Consider the following 8,193-nt stretch of genomic DNA (forward strand, 5'->3'; position numbering starts at 1 on the left):
TAAGAAATGCAGTGAGTTTCTCTTAGTTGACTGCTTATTCCACAACTTTTTTTTTTTTTGAGACGGAGTGTCGCGCTGTCGCCCAGGCTGGACTGCAGCAGCGCCATCTCCGCTCACCGCAAGCTCCGCCTCCCGGGTTCCCGCCATTCTCCTGCCTCAGCCTCCCGAGTAGCTGGGACTACAGGGGCCTGCCCACCATGCCCGGCTAAGTTTTTGTATTTTTAGTAGAGATGAGGTTTCACTGTGTTAGCCAGGATGGTCTTGATCTCCTGACGTGGTGATCCGCCAGCCTTGGTCTCCCAAAGTGCTGGGATTCCAGGCGTGAGCCATCGCGCCTGGCCTTATTCCACAACATTTTAGCTGTGTCCTGGAGTATGTGGCTTCTGAATGCCAGTTATTCTAATCTCTCCCCAGCTCTGCATTCCTTGATGCTAACTGGGAGCTTAAAATTGGCCATGGTGTGGTGGCCATGGTGTGTGGCCGGGTGTGGTGGCTCACCTCTGTAATTCCAGCACTTTGGGTGGCGGAGGTGGACGGATCGCTGGAAGCCCAGTATTTCAACACCAGCCTGGGCAACATAGGGAGACCTTGTCTCTACAAAAAAATCAAAGAATTAGCTAGGTATGGTGGCCTGCACCTGTAGTTCCAGCTAATTGGGAGGCTAAGACAGGAGGCTCCCTTGAGCCTAGGAGGTTGAGGCTGCAGTGAGCCACGATCACACCACTGCACTCCAGCCTGGGCTACAGAACAAGACCCTGTCTTGGGAGAAAAAAAAAAAAGAAAAGAAAAAAAAAAGAAGTTAGCCATGGCAAACAAAAATATCGACACCAAGGAAAATGGCACATACAATGCATTAGGCCTTTTTTTTTTTTTTTCCTGGAGAGCCAGTTGTGAAATATTAAAAAATGAATTCTGTGTGGCCTTGAGCAAGTTGCTGAGCCTCTTTGTCCCTCAGTTTCCTCATCTCTAAAATGGTGCAGGGGTATAATTTTTCAACCCCATATAGTTTTGATGAGGTTTGAATGAGATAATTTAGATAATTTCTTAAACACTGGGTAGCCCATGGCTCCTAAAAAATAAGAGTTAGTGTTGTTGTATTTGGGGAAAACATTCAACGTATTCTAGTGGATAAATTCAATGTATTCTAGTGGATAAATCAATCTGGTAAGTTCTTTTGGTGTATACCAGTGAGGATGAATACTGTTAACATTTGCTGACTATTCACTATGTGCCAGGAATAATTCTAAGCATATTCTGAATATATGTCATTAAATCCTCACCCCAACCTAATGAGGGAGGTACTCATTTTATCCCCATTTAAAAAATGATAAAACTGAGGTTTAGTAAACAATGTATCCAAAGACATAAACAGTAAGTTGTAAATCTGTGATTTAAATCCAGGCAATTCACCTCAGTATCTTGCTCTTAAGCCTACACTATTGTGCTTCCAATAGACTTCATGAGATGTTAGAAAAAATAAGACCTTAGATCAACCTGGTCCAGTGTCTTGTTTTTATGATGCGGATGAGTGAGACTCAGAGAGAGAATGTCTTGCCCAAGGTCACGAACAAGCTTTTGTATTTTCTGATTGCAGCTCAGCCTTTTGTTTAACAAGGAGACAGCAGGACAGTGCCTATACTCAGAGATAAATGGGAAGCATGTGTAAGGGAAATTGTAAAACAAGAAACACATTTAAAACAAAAACTTTATATTTTAGGATCTGCGTCATAAGTTTGCTTTCCCTTCTTTTCACTAGATCATGGGACTTTTCACGGCAATGGGATGGAGTTTTCACTGCAGCGAGAGGCTGGGTTTCATAACTTTTAATTCCCAATCAGTGCAATATTCAAACCTTACTTAGATAGGAAATGCATTGCTTTTCAGCCCTTCTGCTTGAACCTGGAAAATTTCCCAGTGTCCAATCCATCCGACCCTTGCCAGCTCTCATGTCTTTCCAGTCTGGAGCTATTTGTTCATGTTGGGCCAGAAGGACATGTGCATAGGTGTGTGTGTATGGGCTTGCAGACAGACATGCATACACATCTACAGTTCACCGCTCAAAGAAATGTCACATTTCTGTGTTCCCACAATTGGAAGGGTGCCCTGATCTCAGGACCAAGAAAGCAGAGATTATGACTTATGACAAAATTTTGTTCACATCCTTACCTGGAGATTGATCTTAATCCTCACTGGGTAATTGTCCTGATCCAGCCAATCTTATCTGGAGAAGGCCTACTCTTCAATGCCGATAGAAAGATAAAGCGACGCAGGAGGCTCCCCAAACAAAAACATACTCACTGTTCCTCGTGTACAATCTGCAGCTACCTTGACAGAATAAAATCTTTGACATAACTTGCTCAGAAAAATGATTATAGGTTATGAATATTTTCTACTTCTATAGATAGGAAAAACATTATATGGTGATTGAAAATACCCCATGACACCTCCTGTATAAAGTTTGGAGTGAGTTAGCTGAGGTGTTTCTAGATAGAAGGAAGATGATGTGGGATCCTGAGTGTAGTAGAAGTTCTTAGAGGAAGGATGTTCTGGAGTCAGAGGATAAGACTGAAATGAGCAGTCCTTGGTTTGGGAGAGCATTAAGATTGTCTTAGTTTCTAGAAGCAGAGCCTGAGAAAGGAATCTGGTGTATATGATTCATTAAGGAGGTGCCCACAGGAGAAGGGGAGTGAGGGAAGTAGGAGGGCAGGGGAAGAAAGGTAAGAAGGATGTGTTTTCAGCTGGAGCCTAGCATTAGCTTGGACTTTTAGGGGAGCTTTGGGTAGCAAATTGCACCACAGAGTTGGTGGCCCTTTAATGCAAGGGGTCAGCTTTGTGCCTGAGGTAGTCAATCATTGACCACCGGCCTAACTTCCAAGGTGAGGTAGGCCAATTAGGCAGGATGCAATGCTTCTGCAGTGGACACCACTGTGTGCCTTTTGCAGCCCACAGCCACAGAAGCTGGGAGCTGGGCATGTTGACCTGGTGAGAGAAATATGAACAGGTACCAGAGCATTCACTACGCTCGTGGAATAACCCGGGCGTGTAGTGTTGACAGTTTGTGTCCTATCCAAATTATGCTGAGGAAAAGGGTTACTGGGGTGGCACTGAAATTCTTAGCAGTAGAACAAACACAGGATTTAGAGCAGACTGTGACAGCTGGAAACAACCAGCCCAATAGAATACAAATTCCCTGGCTGTTGGCAGTGAGGGGCCGAGGTACCTGCGGGACTCAGGACTCAGGGGGACTTGCCCCTTCTCTCCTGTTCTTGAACTGCTGGGTGGAAAACTCTGTCAGGGTTTGCTTGGCTGCCAAAGGGATCACTATTGTTTGGGGATTTGGGAATTCTCCAATGTTTTAGGGTAGGGGAAATTGAGGATGGAACAGGTCATCTAGAGGTTCAGCTTTTCCGTGGGCCGTGATGGTGGTGGTGCTGGGAGAGTCAACTGAAGATGGGAGGAAGGAAGATGGAGCTCAGCATGTGGACTTGGCCAGTCTCATATTTGTCCTCCTAACCAGAGGCCTAAATTGCTGGTCAGCCTGAGTCCAACTGCCAGCCACTTACAACTTGATGGCCTGGGGCAAGTTACTTAACCTTTCTGTGCCTCTTTTCATCAACAAAAAGGCTTGTAATACTGAATTTGTGGTTACTGTGAAGACTCTATAAAATATTTAAAATTTTTTGCATGTAGTCAGTGCCAATACATTGCATTATTACGATATATTATTATTATTAGATACTAATGGAGTTTGTTAGCAGTGAGAAACTTTAAATCTCTCTTCCTCTCTTTCCTTCTCTTTTTCTGTAAACCACATACTTTGAGCGCATTCAGATTATAGTTAAATATATAAACATAAGGGAAATTTTAAAAATTTCACAACTCGGAAAGTTGTGAAAGAACAGCTATTCAACATATATTTTTCCACATGTGTTATTACCATTCAGTATGGTGGTTTTCTTTTACTCTGCACAATTGCATTTGTGAAACTAATTTGGGGGTAGTTAGAGGCCAGGAGATGAAACAGAGTTGAAGTAAAATCTCATTAGTTACCATGTAAGGGGCTGGCAAAATTTGACTTGAATTAGCCAGGTTAAAATGAGCTCGTATTTTAATAAAATAACAATAAGACTGTGTAGGCAGTCGAGGAGTGGGAATTGTTTTGAATTACATACTACTCGGGGAAAAATATCTGTGATCGGAATAACAAGGTTTTACCGTACGTTGCATATTGTATGAATTCTGCTGTCTCTTAGAAATACTCTTTGTGTCTTGAGTCTTTTATGATTGTCATGCCATTCTGGGAGCCACTCACTCAGTCTTTTGTGTCATTCTATTGTCAGCCATAATGAAATAATTGGGATGACAATTATTTGCTTGTTTAGTTTCAAAAGTTTTCTGTGTTCAATATCTTCTATTGTTTGCCTCATGGTACCATGGTGTGATATATCATTCCTGCCCAGATTCCAAGAATAAAAAACATGCATTTTTTTTCTGGGAGAAGTGTCCCCTTAAGCACAGTATTTAATGGCCATATATTAAGTACTATAGTGAGCATATATTTAATAAAATAATTGCAGCCATCCATAACTCAAATAACTTTAACATACCAAGATGGTAGATGAGGTCACAGTCTACCATGGGAGTTCAGCTGTTTAATTTTATAAACCCCAAATCAAAATAGATAGATTGACAGTGAGAGAGAGAATATTTGAGACTGGACTTGTTAGAAAATACAGGAACTAATCAGCTTGAAATACAACAGTATAAATTATACCTTGCCCACTTTAGTGATTCAAATAGCATGTATTTTTTTTGTGAATACTGGGTAACTTTGGTTCCCTCTTCCTCCCTAGCCCTGTTCAAAGATTTTAGGGAATTAACTAAGGGTTCAGTAATGAAGCTTTGGATCAGCACGGGACAGTTGTCACCATCACTCTACTTTATTAAAATCTTGCAGGGAGGGGGCTTAACCAGGACTATCACCTCAGCCTGGGATGACATGCTTTGAAAGTGCTCCAGTGTCATTTTGAGGAGGGTGGCCACCTGCAATCCAGACTAAAAAGCGTAGTTGCATTATTAAGAGGTGTGTTTGGAAGTCAGACAAACTTGTCTTCAAATACAGACACTTGCTTGTTACTTAACTTTCCTGAGTCTCCTCATTTGTTTAAAAAAAAGCACAAACAAACAAACAACACAAAAAACCAAAGGAAAAAAAGTAGGAGAGTGAGAACAATAGTTCTTGCCTCAAAAAGTTACTGTGAGAATCAAATGGGGACAATGCAGGTAAAGACATTTAGCCTAGAGCCTTGTACCTAATAAGCACATTTTAAATAGTAGCTTTGTATTATTTTGTGATTCTTCCAGCCCCTGCTGCATTCCCCAATGCCTCATCTACCAGCAATTTGTGTGCATACTCAGGGTCAGCAATTCTTGGCTCTGGATTGCAAAGAAGGGAAGTACAGCCCTTTTCTGCTGGCTTTGCCTGGGCTGACCTCCCAGCTTTGCTCCTTGGCCTGACTCAGTGTAGGCGGGCGTAGATGGAAAAGAGCTGTTGGTTGTTAGAATCGTCCGGCAGGAGATGAAGGGCGATCTCATGCTGCATTTTGTAACTAAAACAATTGCGTAAATTTGTCATCTTAGGGACACATGTACATAGGTAAACACATGCATATACTATACACATCCACGTGTACAGCTCAGATATTGTCAATAGGAGAGCAAAACATCTTGATGAAAGTGAATAATTCAGCTACTCACCCAGATGTTTTAGCTATATGGTGCCACACAGCTGGGTGATCTGAAACAGCTATCTGTTTGGTGACTTGCAGATAAAACATAGATAATAGAATCTCCCTTCTTTCCTCCAGTTTTTTGGCATCACTTAGATATAATCTAAATGATATGGCAACATATGGGAAAATCTCTCACATTGAAGAGCATGCAAGCAGCTAGCTGACGCTTTCTACTAAAAACTCTGCTTAGAGGTATTTTGATGAATCTAGAATTCTCACAAAGCACATCATTTGAAAGAAATACGGCAGCAAAACAAACTGCTGCATTCAAAGCAGGGGTATTGAAAAGTGTCAGGCAAACATTTTTAACCTTGTGTTTGTGCTCCGTCTGGTCAAAATAGAACAGATTTTCTTTTGTGGAAGTAGTTTAAAAAGGGGCTAAGAGACAAGATTTAGTGTTTGCAGGAAATCCTTTAGTTGTTTAAAAAGCTTCAAGGGTTTTGTGTTTGGCATCCAGGTATTATTCTCATTAAGTTAGCATTTTAGGTTTCTGAAGTGTTTGCTTCAAGTGAACCAGATTAATGTTATGCTTTGAAATTGATTACTACAGAAAGTCTATATACATTTGACTGTAAAGCAGAAATCAAGTTGGACAGGAAGCAAAGCAGATGAACAGGAAGCTAAAGTAAATACCACAGTGACATGTGAGGGGTGGAAGGTGGTTAGTTTATTTTTTAAAGAGTTTTCAGACCATCAGTACATACGTTTCAGTTTCTAGATCCAAATCTCTAAGTGCTTTCCTCCAACTGATGGGATGATTGAAATTAGAGAGTAAGATGAGAATTTACTGTGCTGGATTTTTCATTCCAGGGGCAGTGCTTTAAAGGATTATGGAGTCTGAAGACCAAATGGGATAATGGAGAACAGCTATCCAGTGGTACAAATGTAAATGCTCCCAGGCCCGGGCAGGTAATTTCAGTGAGTGAAGCAGGGCAAAGTGTAATTGTGTAAGTAGACATTTGCTGACTCCACATACCACTAGGGAACTATACTTTCCCCTGGCAGAAAGACAGGCAGCTCCAGCCTATTATTGCGTATGGGAAGGCTAATGCAAAGTGAGGGGCTACTCTAACTTTTCAGGAAAATCCAGCAGTCTCGATTTTTATGTAGTTTGCAAAATGTTTTTTTTTTTTAGCTCATTTGGTGAGCACCCTACTGATCTCCAGTTTGCTACTTTTAACCTAGTCTAATCACACATCTTGTAGTTGTAGAAACCAGGCCCAGCAAAGCTGAACGCCTTGCTCAAAGTCCTGCAGCAAAGGATAACACTGGGGCTCCAACCCAGTTCTCCTCCATCTTCCTCTCTGGCATTACCCTTCCACTGAGAGCACAGCGTTCCACCCACAGTGGGCTTCGGCAGGCTTTGTTAGAGGAAACCCATGGATTTGTGAAGGTTTTAATAATTTAATGAAACTCTTTAATTAAATTAAGTGATAAATCATTAAGGCGCTCCCCTGACTTTTTCTGTAAGATAATTATTTACTCAACCAATGTTTGTCATTGGTGCCTCTTTTAAAATGTTGTGTAAAATTTTCATTGTTCTTTCATTCAGTTCAAGTTACTTTTCTTCATCTCTGTATTTAATATTTCCTCTGTTGATCAGTGCTTCCAAATTCTCTTTACTTCTCATATATCATTTGTCTAATTTCTATATTTGACTTTTTACACTCAGTCTCTCAGGGTCTGAAAGTATCTTTAATTGGATCTATCTGCATTATATATTGCTATGCATTCACTGGAGGGAATAAAATACAAATTTGTAAATCTGAACGTTATACTAAGTGGGGCCAATGCAGAGAGTCCATTTTATATGAAGAATGCCACTACTTTATCCCCAGAGAGTATGAGGAAGAGTTTCACCCATCTTTAACCTCAGATCTTAGATTCAGTGCCTGTAAGAGAAGAAGCACTTATTCAAAGAAGCAGGTATATATATACCCTGGTTGTGAATTCTTTCTGTGATTTCAGACAATATTTGGAAAAACTCATTTCCAAAGGCCTAAGGTGCAGGGAGAGGAGAACTACTCTTGCGAGGACACAGTGGTAACACCCATGAGGGTTCCATTTGCATGGACTCTTAACCATAGCTACACCATAACACCAAATTAGGTAGGGACTGTGCTGCTTGTACCTTTGGGCTCAATGGAAAACTGTCCTATGATTCTGTTACTAATCATCTCCTACATTTAGGTGGCACTTTAATTCCCAAGACATTTCACATATTACTTCTGCCATTTTACAATGAGGAAACTGAGGCTCAGAAAGGGCAAATGACTTGCTCCTTGCCTCACAGCTGTGTTGAGGAAGAGGTGGACTAGAACTTCATTAACCCACGCTCCCTTCCCTTCCCTTCCCTTCTCTTCCCTTCCCTTCCCTTCCCTCCCCTCCCCTCCCCTCCCCT

The 8,193-nt window shown here is 41.4% G+C and overlaps 1 long non-coding RNA gene across 1 annotated transcript in view; it reads left to right on the forward strand.

Moving 5' to 3' along the window:
• LOC105539917 overlaps positions 1-8,193 on the forward strand; it is a 307,648-nt gene that overhangs the window by 92,023 nt on the left and 207,432 nt on the right. The window contains exon 2 of the long non-coding RNA XR_001006124.1: positions 6,603-6,701. This is a non-coding gene — a long non-coding RNA (uncharacterized LOC105539917). The remainder of the gene's footprint in view (positions 1-6,602; positions 6,702-8,193) is intronic.

Source organism: Mandrillus leucophaeus, unplaced genomic scaffold (assembly GCF_000951045.1).
Source record: "Mandrillus leucophaeus isolate KB7577 unplaced genomic scaffold, Mleu.le_1.0 Scaffold211, whole genome shotgun sequence".
NCBI lineage: Eukaryota > Metazoa > Chordata > Mammalia > Primates > Cercopithecidae > Mandrillus > Mandrillus leucophaeus.